Below are 15490 nucleotides of genomic sequence, written 5' to 3'. Positions count from 1 at the left end.
GATATAATAGAATCACAACAGCCTTAATAAAATTGAATCCCTCTAGCTTACTCCTGTCACCAGCAGCATTTGTTTCAAGATTGGAGACAGAAAAGATAGCATTTTTTTCTATAACATTTTATACATACACTAGAGGCCCTGTGCACGAAAATTGTGCACAGAGGGGGGCGTTCCCTCAGCCCAGCCTGCACCCACTCCAATCAGGGACCCCTCGGAGGATGTCAGACCATCAGTTTAGGCCCGATCCCAACAGAGTGAACTCTCTCTCTCTCCCAAGAATGCCAGAACCTCTCCTCCCTCTTTTGTTCTTTTGTCTCTCAAGGTACCCCACCCCCTCTCTCCTCCAAGAGCCCTTCTTTGGCTCACTTCTTCCACCTCTGTGACTTTCTAAATAAACTTTCTCTTATAATTTGAGTCTTGTCTCTGAATCTTTTTCCTAAACAGAATTCAAGAACAGAGGTTGCTGGACCCAGGTTAATCCCTGGTGCCATTTTCCCACTGCTGACACCAGGATGAGCTTTTCTGTCTCTTCACAATGAATGACTTCCCCACCTTACTGCAGTTTAAAAACTATCCCCTGTGTTTTGACATTTTAAAGAGAATCAGTTCTAAATCTCCAACTACTGATAATTCACCCATTTTCCTACCCAAATACACATCCTATTTCACACTCTGACTCTAGTCCACTTAGTCACTAACACTCTAGATTCTCTAGTCTCTCATAAGTTTAATTGTTATTTAATTTTTAAAAAGTTAGCAGCCAAAACTGCAGTTGAACATCCCCCCAAAAAAGTTTCCACTCATTATTTGTTCTTTTCCATACATGTTAACAAAGGATTCTTCATCTCTTTGAATAGTAAACATTACTTACTTTGGTCAGTAAATATTTTTTGGTATCTGATAAACATAATAAATTTGCATTTTAACTTCAAAATAATAAACAAAAATTCTTAAGAATTTTTCTAAAATAGCTTAATTTATTTTATTCTGATGTTAAGAAAAATGTTGTTGTTGTTGTGTGTGTGTGTGTGTGTGTGTGTGTGTGTGTGTGTTGTGTGTTTTAAAATTCTGTGGGGCTATACTTTTCCCAATTAAATGAATTTCTCAAACTAAAGACAAAAATGTCAAACATATTTAATCAGCTATAAGTGAAATATTGTACATGAAATTCCACTGGGTCATGAATCAGCAGAATGGGCTCTGATCACTCGCTATGTGTGCTCATCACACATAGCGAGTAATCAGTCATTTTAGTTTTCTGGGTCTCATAAACTAATTGTGACTGTTCTTGGTAATAATCCACTTTTACTATATTTTTAGTTAGTATGTACCATCATGAGACATATGGGTTTGTCTAGAGATTTTTCTTTTTTAGAAAGTACCAGGTTTTATTATCTTTTTATCAAAAAGTCAGTAACAGACAACAGTGTGAGGGGCTACAAGAGGTGCTCACTTCCAACACAGCCAGACAGAGGAAAGGACCTGGGGATGGGTGGGTGGGGGATGGAGAAGAGGTCATAGCCAGCTGGGAACCATGGATTGTGGGGGTGAAGGGTACAGGAAGTGAGGCTGATTCCCCCCACCCCAGGCAGTGGGGTCAGAAGGTGCAGCCTACCCAGGCTAGGCCACCAAGGAAGCCCTCCTCTCTGGAAGGGAAGGTCATGGGTAACAGGCTCTGAGCTAGGGCCTAATCAGCCCTCTTCAACCCCGTCCTTTGCCCAGGAAGACAAAGGTCATGCCAGCAACGCTGGGGCTGTGAGTTGGTAATCCAGCTTAGTTCTCTAGCAGTGCTGTCCTATAGACGGAAATGGCCTCCACCTGCCTGCTCACTACAGTAGCCAATAGCCACATGTGGCAGCTGAGCACTTGAAATGCGGTTAGTGTAACTGAGGAATGGATTTTTTACTTGATGTAATTCTAATTGGCTTAGTCACCTGTGGCTGGTTGTTAGTGTATTGGCTAGCACAGTTCTCCATTTTTCTTTTAAATTTGGAGAAATGAGGAACACCAGCTGAGTTCAAAGCAGAAGCTAAAAGGAAGGCAGAACTATCTACCCACAGCTATTCTAGCCCCGTGAAGGGGCACCAGGAATGGGCAAGAGAAACAGGCAAACCCCTCTCAAGCATATAAAAATTCACACACTCAACCGCCCAGCCAACTTCAAAAGGGAATATCACACTATCTCCTGAAAAAATATATTCATCTATTCTTCTAGAACCAAGAAAGAATAATAATATATTACAAGAAAAAGAGACACAAATATCCCACCATCCCTTACATTATATTTTGGGATGTGCTAGAAAACTATGTTTCAGCAAAAGCCACTTCTTAGAAGAAGCAGCTTCAGAAAGGGTCAAAGTCATGAGCAGAGGACTGTAAAGTCTGTTTTCTAAAATGGGGAGGGGACTTGAAAGAAAACAGAAAAGTGCGGCCCTGTTGGAAGCTGTAAATAGTAAACATAAATAAATAAATAAATAAATAAATAAATAAATAAATAAATAAATAAATAAATATCGTATATCCGGCTCTTCTCCCATTTTCGAGAAACAAAAACCAAAACAAAACCAAACAACCATTAAATACAAACTTAGCAGGTACGGTGGAAATGTGCAAGAGAGCAGAGAACGCCTCGGGGCCTGTGCACTCCTGCCCAGGCAGAGACTCTACACAAAGGAATGCACTGTTGAAACAAAAACAAAAACAAAACAAAACAAAACAAAAAAACCCACTAAAAATAGATTTACAAAATTCTACAAATTCATTTCAATATGAACTTTCAGCTCCCCTGCCCCTTCCCTCCCCAAATAAAAAAGGTTGATTTCCAAAAGTCACTAAAGAGCCCAGTGGCCCAAGGTATACCACAGAGACTCCTGTAGTGTGGACACAGTGCCCTTGATGGGCACATCTCAAGGTGCGGATGGTTCTAGTTCCTTCTCCCAGTTCCTGGCAGAGGGGCCGCCGGCTATGAAAGGGAAGCGCAGGGAGGAAGGCGCTGGAGACAGACCTCCAGCAGGACTCATTCCACCCCTCAGAGGAGCTCTGGATGAGGCGTGGTCAGTACAGGCTCTAAGCAGGCCCCAGATTCTAAACTGGAAGATGCAGAAATAATGCAATCCTAGGCTTGCCTTTAGAAAGGCCAAGTTGAGCCTCATTTTTCTGCTGGGACCATGGAGACCCAGCGAATCCAGAGGCAGGAAGGAACAGAAGATGATGTGCCTCCTGTCCCTTACAATGTAATCAGAGCTGAAGATGCTCACAGGTCAGTATTAGGGTGTTCTCTCCCCTACTCTAACGTCCACCCTCCAAAATCCTCCGGCTTCTCGCCCCCCTCAAGTCCAAGCCGGTGTCCATGAGGAAGCTTCAGGCGTAGAACTCGTTGGTGGCGGCTTTTTGTAGATGGGTTTCTTGCCCAGGTCGTAGCTGCCTTCGTCCTTTATCTTCATGCGGTTCACCAGCAGCAGGACCAGGAAAACGGCAAAGCGGATGCCACACTGCCTCCCACCTCAGAGCTGCCAGCACCTCTTTTCTCTCAAAGATGTTGCTGCTCTGGGCAGTGCTGGACATGGACACCCTGTTGGATACATCCTCGTTCCCTTCAAGCGGTGTTGAGAGCTCCTTGGGGATGACCTCATTCTCCTCCAGTTCCTTGAGTTCGGTGGGGACCCGGCTCCCAGGCCCTGCCCTCTCAGGAATGTGGTTATCTAAGGGCACCGAGGGTTGGATAACTTCGGGGAAGACCTGGGGGTCCTCTGAGTCATCCAGATCTCCATTTCCTGCACGGGCTCCCCCACATCCTTATGGTCTGGTAGAGGTCCGGAAAAGTATCGGCCTTCTAGGAGGTCTTGATGACCCCGGTCTCTCGGATCCACTCCGCGGAGGCGGCGGGGGAACCCACGAGCAGCAGCAGGAGCGCGAGCAGGCGGGTGGGGGCCATGGCGTGGCGGTCTGGAAAGCTAGAGATTTTTGTAAAAATATAAAAATAAAAACTTAAATATCAATAAAAATAAGCAACTATAACTTATTTGGTTTACTGATATTTGTATTAGTTTCCAGGGGTGCCATAACAAGGTACTACAGACTTGGTGGCTCACACAACACACTTAATTTCTCATGATTCTGGAGGCTAATGGTCTAAGATAAAGGTATCAGCAGGTTTGATTGGTATCTTCTGAAGCCTTTCTCTTAGTTTGTAGATGATTTATTTTCACATGTCTTCCCCTATGTCTATTCTGTTCTAATCTCTCCCTCTTATAAGATCACTATTCATATTAGATTAAGGCCTACACATACCAGTATGAGCTCATGTTCTGAAGCACTGAAGGTTATGATTTCAGCATATGAATTTTGGGGGATATAATTCAGCCCATAACAGCATTAAATTAAATAAAACAAATGTAGAAAACATGATACCATAAAGGTATCAAAGCAAATTTATATGTTTGAAAAATGACACTAATGCTAAGTGTGAAGCCAGGAGAGTGGTTGTGATATGCATATACTTTATTTATAATGTTGACTTTATGTATATGCTAAAATGTATAATCTGGAAAATCCACACATATCTCTCCCAGAGCCTAGAATACAGCTCTCAGACTATTCCACTGAAGATCTTAATATCACCAAAAGACATATGGATAAACGTGTCAGCAGCATATTTCAAGATCAGAGATGAAAAGGCTGACATGTTTTGTGACATTTTAAGCATTTATGAAAGAAATTTCTAGATATACTAAAGTTGAAAAGTAATTATCAATTATAATTTAAGAATATTTTCACCATTCCATAAACTATTAAATCCTTTAATAAGCAAGAAAAATGTCTCTAAGTGAAAGTTTGAAAATTTAATATCAAGGAAGAAATACAGTATATTTTAGATAAATCTCAAATAAAAAAATGCTGCCCTGTGTTTACAATGTCTGTAATGGACTATTCTCAAATCTGATCCTTTATTTTGATCACCTTCATACTCAGTTAATATTGCTGCTGGGCATATGTAATAAAATTTTAATCTTTGACCTACTTTGATCATCACATATAAATTTCAAAAATATCTGTATTTTTTCTATAGTTGCTTCATCTGGGAAATTTTGATTTTTAATTATGAATACATTGTTATAGTAAGAGCTTAATTGCATAATGCTTTATGGTTTGCAACATATTTTAAAAATGTAACGTTTCATTAAATTATTAAAACAACTTATAATATTTTATTATAATTTAGATAAGAGCACCAAAAATCTAGGAAATATCAAAGTTAACAGTGAATAAGTGACAAGGTTTCTTAATTGTAAAACAGACACATGCCTAGATTTTTAAATTTTAATTATTGCTTATTCTGCAGGATATGATTCATTTGACATAATGTCAATAAAATTGTTTTTAGTCCCCATTCTATTTTCAAAATTAAAATAATAATGACTTACTGTACAAGGTTAGAAAGCAGTTTGAATACTGAGCAAACTAGCGATTTTTTGAATTATTATCAAGGGCATAGACCTGGACATTGCTTGTTTATTTCATTCTGATGAGATAAATTTAAACTAAAACAGCCATATAATGGAGAACATATTTGAAGGAGGTTTCTTTTTTTCTTTTGCTAGGAGTACTGAATAACACAAAATTATTTCAGTTTTAAGTGAAGAGTTGGTTGCAATAAAAGTTCATAAGATTTCTTTAACAGCCACAGGTAAAACCATTTTATATTTTTAATATTTACCTTTAAATGTAACACTAAGTTTGTAATATCTAATGATGTGACTTGAGAAAGATTAAATTATCTGGTTACAGAGGTACTTTATTTCTCCTTACTTTTATCAAGTCAATATATAATCTTACTTAAAAGTATACTTTTTTTATCCATAGAATTAAGTAAATTTAGCAGATCACAAAATTATAGTTTTCTAAGGATTCCAAGAGAATAAAAACCTTCTTTTCAGAAGTAATACTAATAGTTCAGCTCTGTTTTCTACACTATTCCAAAAATATTCTTCCATTATCTATATACTAGAGGCCTGGTGCACAGATCCATGCACTGGTGGGGTCCCTCTGCCTGGCCTGTGGGGATCGGGCTGAAACCAGCTCTCTGACATCACCTGAGGGGTCCTGGATTGAGAGAGGGTGGTTCTTGGGTGAGGCACCCTGGAATCGGGCTCTCTTCAGCTCTGTGGCTGCTGCCATTTTTGTTGGAATTTATTTATCTTCTATAATTGAAACTTTGTAGCCTGGAGTGGAGGCCTGGGCTGGCCAGGGTGTGCGGAAAGCTTGGCTTCCTCCATTGCCAGGGGCAACCCTAGCCTCTTGCTCTCTCCAGCTCCGTGGCTGCCACCATTTTTGTTGGGATTTATTTATCTTCTATAATTGAAACTTTGTAGCCTGGAGTGGAGGCCTGGGCTGGCCAGGGTGTGCGGAAAGCTTGGCTTCCTCCATCGCCAGGGAAACCCAAGCCTCCCTCCTGCTCTCTGTGGCCACAGCCATCTTGGTTGGGTTAATTTGCATACTCGCTCTTGATTGGCTGGTGGGCGTGGCTTTGTGGGTATAATGAAGTGGTGGTTAATTTGCATATTACTCTTTTATTAGATAGGACTAGAGGCCTGGTGCATGAAATTCGTGCATGGGGGATTGTTTCCCTCAGCCCAGCCTGCACCCTCTCCAATCTGGGACTCCTCGAGGGATGTCCGACTGCCCGTTTAGGCCCGATCCCTCTCACAATCCAGGACTGCTGGCTCCCAACTGCTCGCCTGCCTGCCTTCCTGATTGCCCCTAACTGCTTCTGCCTGCCACCCCCTAACCACTCCCCTGCCAGCCTGATTGATGCCTAACTGCACCCCTGCCACCCTGATTTCCCCTAACTGCCCTCTCCTGAAGGCCTGGTCACCCCTAACTGCTCTTCCCTGTAGGCCTGGTCCCTCCCAACTGCCCTCCCCTGCTGGCCATCTTGTGGCAGCCATCATGGGGGCAGCCATCTTGTGTGTTGGAGTGATGGTCAATTTGCATATATAAAAGCCTAAGCGACCATCCGACCATTCTACCTTATGACCGGTAGCTATGATACACACTGACCACCAGGGGGCAGATGCTCAATGCAGGAGCTGCCATGATGGGCACTGGCCATTTAAAAATAAATGGCACCACAGACCTGGCACCAACAAAACAACACTTGGCTTCCTCCAAGTGGAACACAGGCCCCGTCACCACCCCGGAGCAACACCCTACCAATTTGCAGCCAATGCTGCCAGGACCCCATGGTGTAAAATGTGGCCCAGAGCACAGCCCACCCGAGAAACGGTCACTGTGGGTGCTGGGTAATGATGTCATGTAGCAATACCAGGCTTCCTATCCCTAGTGAGTAGGCTCCTTGGAGTTCCTTCAGCCCAGGAACACGACTTGCTTTATAGACAGGTGCAAATATTTTATACTTTAACCAAACGTTTGTGAAGCATTTTCATGTGCCTCAGCTCATTTGATCCTCACAGAAGTCCAATCTGCTTCAGGTTGATATTTACTGCTGTGTTGCTGATAATTATCTGAAAGAGAAGTTGGGGTGCTTCACTGAGCTGGAAAAAGTTTAGCTAAATCAGAAAGCAGGTCTAATTAAGCAAGTTTATTCTATATATATAAAAGGCTAAGTTGACTCACGCATGAGTGATATATATAAAGTTCTCACTGGTGCCAATCACATGGGTGTGTTTCCATCTGTCATTGTCTATCATGAATTTGGTGGACACTTCTGTTATAGAGAAGGGGCAAATAGTGATATTAAAATATTTCTTCTAATTAATTTCCTTTTGATGTGCACTAATCCATGCACTGGGACACTAGTTAATACTAGTATATAAATATTTAATAGCAATATAAAGACACTAGACATGATATTAAAACCAAATTTAATTTCCAGCACCTATGTTTTTATTTGTGTAAATGCAGAAAGTGCCAAGTGTTCAGCAGAAGAATAAAAGCATTCATATTTTGGATCAAATTATGATGGGGTTGAGTAAAATTAAAATGCATATCCTTGGTAAACATATTAATTAAAATCCAGCCATGTAATTGGAATGCTGAATTATTAGATGGAGATTAAATGAGTTTTTCTTGGGTGAATGAATATTCACTATATATTCTAAGACACATTCCAATTCCATCAACATTCTAAGTGTGCTCCTCTGTTATCACTGTGCTTTCCTGATTTATAGTATTTTCTTTACTCACACTTCCCATATTTTAACAAACGTTATATATATCATTTAGAATATTGAAAGTGATGAATTAAGCTCAACTTTTTTTCTAGTTAATTTTAGCCTCTATAACACCCCTTGCTTCAATAACTGTTAAGTGAGTTGTTAGCCAAATATTTTAAATATGTGAATATGTTGGAATGCAACTAAAATCACTATACAGTCACTTCCTTTTGAATGGTTCAGAAGATTTCTAACAAACTGTTTAGAACATTTAAACAGAATAACAGAATTATTTAAATTAAAATCCACTAAACAATGCTCTTAAATAGTGAAGTGAAACCTGCATAGATAGCAAATTTACACGCATGCAATTAACATTTGCTTAACATCAAACAGCTCACACGGTTTACTGACTTTAGTTTGAGTAATACTGTCTATATATTTCAATCTATGAATACCAAGTACCTTAGGCAACTTAGACAATAATATGTTAGAAGAAAAGTGGAATATCTAATGGAGAGCAATATTTCATATTTTCTTTCAAATCAGCAAGGTATATCAATCCATTACTTTTGAATCCTCTCCTGAAGATATATTTTTATTGATTTTAGAAAAAGAGGAAGAAAGAGAAAGGGAGAGAACCATCAATGTGAGAGTGAAACATTGATCTGTTGCCTCCCATAAGTGCCCCAACCTGGGATCAAACCCACAGCCTTATATGTGGCCTGACCGAGAATCAAACCTACAAGCTTTTTGGTGTATGGGATGATTCTCCAATCAACTAGGTCACTCAGCCAGGACTCAATCTATTTTGAATTGTTTACTTTCTTCTGGACAGGATCTAGACTATGCTCCATAATAGTGATTATTTTGATGCAATAGATATCAATAGTTTAGAATATATTTTATCAAAGAACAGAATAGAATAGAATAGAATAGAATAGAATAGAATAGAATAGAATAGAATAGAATAGAATAGAATAGAATAGAATAGGAATTGTCAGAATACATAAGAATGGCAAGACACTGTAGTGTTCAGACTCTGGGGTAAGGCTGCCTAGATTTAAATGCACATGCTCATGCTTAATGGTGTAAAAACTCTGGTTACAATAATTTTTTGTGCCTCAGTTTACTCACAAGGATAATACAGATGCTTCCACTTCAGAGAGCTCTTGTAGAAAATAAACTAATCATAATGAATAAAGCACTTATAACAGCACCTCATAGTGAATAAAGTACTTATAACAGCACATTTATACCCTTTAAATGGAAGCTACTACTCTACAACATTATGTGATTTTCAAATCATCCACTTTGTTTAAATGTGTATTGCCGGCAGGAAGAAAATATTTCTCATTGTCTTTATTCTGGGAAAGAATACATGTTGAGAACATGTTAAAGATAAAAAATAATTTTAAAGTCAGAAAAGAAATTAGTGATACCTTCAGAAGAGGAGTCTTAATTTAAAAGACATTTAATTTAAGTATGTGAGTTCAAATACTTGTTATGTCAGTGTTACATAACAATCAAATCAATTAAAATACAAGTTTTTAAAATGTAAGGTAAACATTGTTATGTATATCTAAAAACAAAGAAGTAAATGTGTTTACCATAGCTGGAATATATTGAACATTTTTGTGGATTGTGTTTTCTCAGTAAGTTTAAACTTTTATTTAATATAAATTGAGCTAAATATCATGTGCCTAATAAATGAATGATTTTGAGGGAAGAGGGCAATTTCTCATATGGTCACTGGTTCCATTCCTGGTAAGGGCACATGCTGGGGTTGTGGGCTCATTCACCAGTAGGCAGCATGCAGGAGGCAGTTGATCAATGCCTCTCTCATTGACATTTCTGTCTCTCCCTCTCCCTTCCTCTCTCTCTAAAAAAAAAAAAAAAAAAAAAAAAAAAAAAAAAAAAAATCAATTAAAAACATTAAAAATTTAAATAGGTATGCCTTTCAAGAGGGAAATTTGGCAAAATGTATGCTTTTGGGAAGTTGTTCAGAGAAAATAAGCAGAGTCAAAAGTCTATTTTGGCAGAGCACAAATGCAGAAAAATATGCCAAAACCTTAGCATAAGAAGACCTCACTTTTCAGTCCCACCTCATGCATTTGTTACCATGACTTAATGGTTTAGTTAAATAGCACCAGTTCACCAAGAAGAGTGTACAAACTTTGTTGCAGTTATTCAGTCAAAAATTCATTATGTAAAAACAAATGTGCATCATAATAGATCACATCTCTCAAAGTCCACACATCAGTTATTTAGTTTATGCATTAACATAAAGCATATTGTTGTGGTGTTTTCTTTTCTCTTAGTAATAAACACATGTGGTATTGTATAAAAATGAATAATCATGAGAGGAAATTAGACAAAAAAAAAAAAAGACAAGCAATAATTTCTGGTAGCAAGATTTGAATCAAATGTAAATGGAGATATGAAGGAAATAGTTAACCATTGAAATGTCTACACTGTGGTCATTTAAAGTACTCTAAAATGGACACAGAGAAACTTGGAGAAGGCAAATTTATAGAACTAAATGAGGAAAGCAGTTGTGATGGAAAGGATAAAGATATCCCAGAGGAAGTGGCACCAGAAAAAAATTCTCATTAAAGGCAATCTTGAGATACTCTTCAACATTAAAATTAAAAAAAAATCAAATGTTGGAAGCGAATCCAAATTTAGCAGAGTATGCTAATTAGCCAAGGCATGGAAAAATTTCTCACTCTTTATTCAGAGCATAGTAAAGACAAATACTTTTCAAACTACTTTAGATAAGACTTTTGTAAATAAGCAGAACTCTTTACTTCTCAATGTATGTAATGTTTTAAATAACAATATATTAAATAAATATTAGCTTTATTATTTTCATATCTATAATAATAAAAGTATAATATGCATATCGACTGAACAGCCGAACAGCAGGACGACCATCCGCACGACCTTCAGGAAGAAGTCGGAGCTGCAGGAATTGAGGCAGACAGGACTGCGAAGGCCTATTCTTGCACGGATTTCATGCATTGGGCCTCCGGTATATTTATAACTAATGATAAGAGAATTTTAATACTCTGCTTAAAATTTTTAAAGGTCTTGAAATAATCATAATTTTTCCCTTTAAGGTCACCTTGCATGATTTCAGCCTGCATGGAAAGTGAGGACTGCCTGCTTTACTATGAGTAAAGAATTGGCATGTGACTTTCACTTACTACATGAATATGCATTCCTTTTAGTAAATGTATGCATATTAATAAAGTAATAACAGTATACATATTTATGTACATACATAAATAGAATTGATTGTTTTAAAAATATAAAGTTTGATATAAACTGTCCTCCAGTTTTTTATAGTACTGAAGATAAAATGGTATTAAACTATATGGACTATTATCATTAATACTAAGCAAACAAATGAGACTACCAAACCAATGATATCATTTCAAAGCTAAATGTATAACCAAAAAAATGGTGCAATCTATATCAGAGATTTTCATGTAAGTCATATCCAAATACATCACAGAGGTTAATAATAAAAGGATAATATGCTAATTAGGACGGACATCCTTCCTGACTTCATTCCAGACGTCCTTCTGGATGAAGCCAGCACCGAGGGAAGCCCCTGCCCCTGGTGCCTGTGGGTGGCCGGAGGGAAGTAAGCCTGGGTCCTGGGTGCCAGAGGGAAGCCGGTGCCAGCAGCCGGGTGAAGGAAGGCCTACTCTTGCATGAATTTTGTGCATCAGGCCTCTAGTGTATTATATTAAATCAGAAGAAACATATATTTGAATTTATATAATAATATTTATGTGATATGATTTCTAGTAAATTATTAAGGTGTGAAAATTGACAGATAAATATTAAAAATCTGAATACCATTAAAGGGATAATATCCAGGGAAATAAACTCTTGTGAAAATCTGAGAAATCTAGAAGAGTAAACATCAATACCATACTAACTGGACTATTGAAAACTGTTCTTAAAAGTCTCCATAATAACAGTATTTCTATAATGTATAAGATCTAGAAAAATGGCTAAAAACAAGGACACATGATGATAGCAAAAGGACCTGGAGCTACATGTTATTAAAAATATAAATACATGCTGAGAAATCTTCCTTATGATGAACAAGACCAAGTCCACAGCTACACGTATTGTGAACATCTCCAGATTTGTTTCCTTAACCCCACAGTGACAATAAGCAGATATCCATCTATGCAGAGCATAGCCCATATTTATAATGGGGTATAAATAAAATGTGTTCTATGAAATAACTTATATCCCTCAAAGTGTAGTACAAAATTAAATTACTATAACTGACATGTTATCTTAGTTTAGTTAAGTAAAATATGCCCTACTGTCTTTATTAATAATCAAGACTAAATTATACTGTATAGACCAGGGGTGGGCAAAATTTTTGACTCGAGGGCCACAATGGGTTCTTAAACTGGACCAGAGGGCCGGAACAAAAGCATGGATGGAGTGTTTGTGTGAACTAATATAAATTCAAAGTAAAGGAGCGGAGGGAAGAGCAAGAGAACCCTCCGCTCTTTCGGCTCCGCGGGGTGGATAGAACAGCCGAACGGGCCGGATCCGGCCCACGGGCCGTAGTTTGCCCATGGCTGGTATAGACCCACCCTTTTCAGAGAACTGTTTCAAATATATGGTTTGAGGAAATAAAGACATCAGCAATTTTTATAGTTTCATCTTGCTTTGTATTTTCAACATTAATTTAAATCTTAATGAATCACAGAATATGTGGACTCAACAAGAGATGATTCTGATATGGGTAAAATAGATTAACCCTATTCTTCATGTTATTGAGATATAGTGGAGTGAATATTGTCTAGCAGGAGGAGGACAATAAAAAAGAGTTTTAATAGTCACTTTACCACACACTAAGCTGATCTGACTACAACTTATTTCTGATGAACAAATGGTGACAATGAGCTATTCATGACTGTATATGCCACAAAAGAATTTCAAAACTCATGTTGTTCTGAAATCAGTGCTTGTTTTATAATTTATGAAGCATTATATCTGACTAGAGGCCCGGTGCACGAAATTCGTGCATGGGGGAGGAGGGTGTTCCTCAGCCAAGCCTGTATCCTCTCCAATCTGGGACCCCTTGAGGGATTTCCGATTGCCCTTTTAAGCCCGATCCCACCACCGGGATAGGGCTTAAATGGACAGTTGGACATCCTTCTCACAATCCAGGACTGCTCGCCTGCCTGCCTTCCTGATTGCCCCTAACTGCTTCTGCCTGCCAATCTGATCACCCCCTAACCACTCCCCTGCCAGCCTGATTGATGCCTAACTGCTCCCCTGCCAGCCTGATTGATGCCTAACTGCTCCCCTGCCAGCCTGTTTGTTCCTACCCTCCCCTGCAGGCCTGGTCACTCCTAACTGCCCTCCCCTGCAGGCCTAGTCCCGCCCCCCAACTGCCTTTCCCTGAAGGCCTGGTCGCCCCCAACTTCCCTCCTCTGCCGGCTTGGTCACCCCTAACTGCCCTCCCCTGCAGGCCTGGTCTCCCCCAACGGCTCTCCCCTGCAGGCCTGGGTCCCTCCCAACTGCCTTTCCCTGCAGGCCTGGTTGCCCCCAACTTCCCTCCTCTGCTGGCTTGGTCACCCCTAACTGCCTTCGCCTGAAGGCTTGATCACCCCCAACTGCCCTCCCTTGCAGACCTGGTCCCTCCCAACTGCCCTCCCCTGCTGGCCATCTTGTGGTGGCCATCATCTTGTGTCCACATGGGGGCAGGATCTTTGACCACATGGGGGCAGCCATCTTCTGTGTTGGAGTGATGGTCAATCTGCATATTACTCTTTTATTAGATAGGATAGAGGCCTGGTGCATGGGTGGGGGCCAGCTGGTTTGCCCTGAAGGTTGTCCTGGATCAGGGTGGGGGTTCCCTTGGGGCATGTGGTGGCCCGAGCGAGGGGCCTGTGGTGGTTTGCAGGCCAGCCACGCCCCCTGGTGACCCAAATGGAGGCCCTGGTATCTGGGGTTTATTTATCTTCTACAATTGAAACTTTGTAGCCTGGAGCGGAGCCAAGCCTTCTGCTTGCTCCCTGGCAGCAGCCATTTCTTTTGGGATTCATGTATCTTCTATAATTGAAACTTTGTAGCCTTAAGCAGAGGCCTGAGCCGGCCAGGGTGTGTGAAAAGCTTGGCTTCCTCCATCGCCGGGGGCAACCCTAGCCTCCTGCACTTTCCAGCTCCGTGGCTACTGCCATTTCTGTTTGGGTTTATGTATCTTCTATCATTGAAACTTTGTAGCCTTCAGTGGAGGCCTAGGCTGGCAAGGGCAGGTGGAAAGCTTGGCTTCCTCCATTGCCGGGGAAACCCAAGCCTCCCTCCTGCTCTCTGTGGCCGTAGCCATCTTGGTTAGGTTTATTTGCATATTTGCTTCTGATTGGCTTGTGGGTGTAGCGGAGTGATGGTTAATTTGCATATTATTCTTTTATTATATAGGATCATTTTCTGACAAAGGAACCAAATCCTCTGAATCCATTCTTTTGTTAGAATATATATATAATTTCCTAGAGGATATTTTGACCTGCTAATTGCTTCAAAATCTGCATTTATATTTATTATCACATTTTCTAAGGTTATGTACATGCTAAGATATTTTCTCTTTCTAATGTCTTTCATTATACTAAGTGATATATAAGGTACTCTCAAGATAAAGTTTTGACAAAATATTATTCAATAGAACACTTCTATATTCATTATTCATTGCATTATTTTAGGAGATACTGGTAAAATAATTAAAGGGAATAAAGGATATTTCAAATACAAAATTTAAACGTAAAGGGCATAAAATAGTAAACTGAGAACTTGGAGTCATAGTTCTTAGATTTGAGGTTAAACATTTCCAGGATAATGCATGGATTAAGCACACTGGATCTCTAACAATGATTGAATTATCCATTATCTGTTTTCTGATCTATAACATAGTGATGAAAATAGCACCTAATCTTAGTTAGGAGAGTGAAATATGCCTATAAGAGCACAATGCATAAAGTAAATGCTACATAAAATTTTGAAATTATTATCATAGCCCACAAAGTAGCATGGAAAGAAGTAACTATAGAATCATGGTAAAGGAAGTCCAATGGAAACAGGCTGTCTTACCAGCATCCTATATAATAAAAGGCTAATATGCAAATTGTCCCCTCGACAGGGAGTTCAACTGGGAATTCGACAAGGTGATGGGGCTGGCCCACCAACTGCCCACAGCCCCTCCCCATGGCCGGCCCGGCCCAATCGGCCCCAATTAGGGGCAGCCAGACAGACCCCAACCATGCATGAATTCGTGCACC

General features: G+C 39.7%; 1 pseudogene across 1 annotated transcript; it reads right to left on the bottom strand.

Annotated features, from left to right (window-relative positions):
- Positions 1–3360: 3360 nt before the first annotated feature.
- On the bottom strand, positions 3361–3934 carry LOC308241932 (syndecan-4-like; annotated as a pseudogene). Its single transcript has one exon. The product of its transcript is annotated as a syndecan-4-like (transcript).
- Between the last annotated feature and the right edge of the window lie 11556 nt (positions 3935–15490).

The sequence above is a fragment of the Plecotus auritus genome (genome assembly GCF_963455305.1).
Source record: "Plecotus auritus genome assembly, chromosome: 2".
NCBI classification, from domain to species: domain Eukaryota; kingdom Metazoa; phylum Chordata; class Mammalia; order Chiroptera; family Vespertilionidae; genus Plecotus; species Plecotus auritus.
Note: the sequence above shows the minus strand (reverse complement) of the source record. Positions and strands in the feature narration are given on the sequence as shown.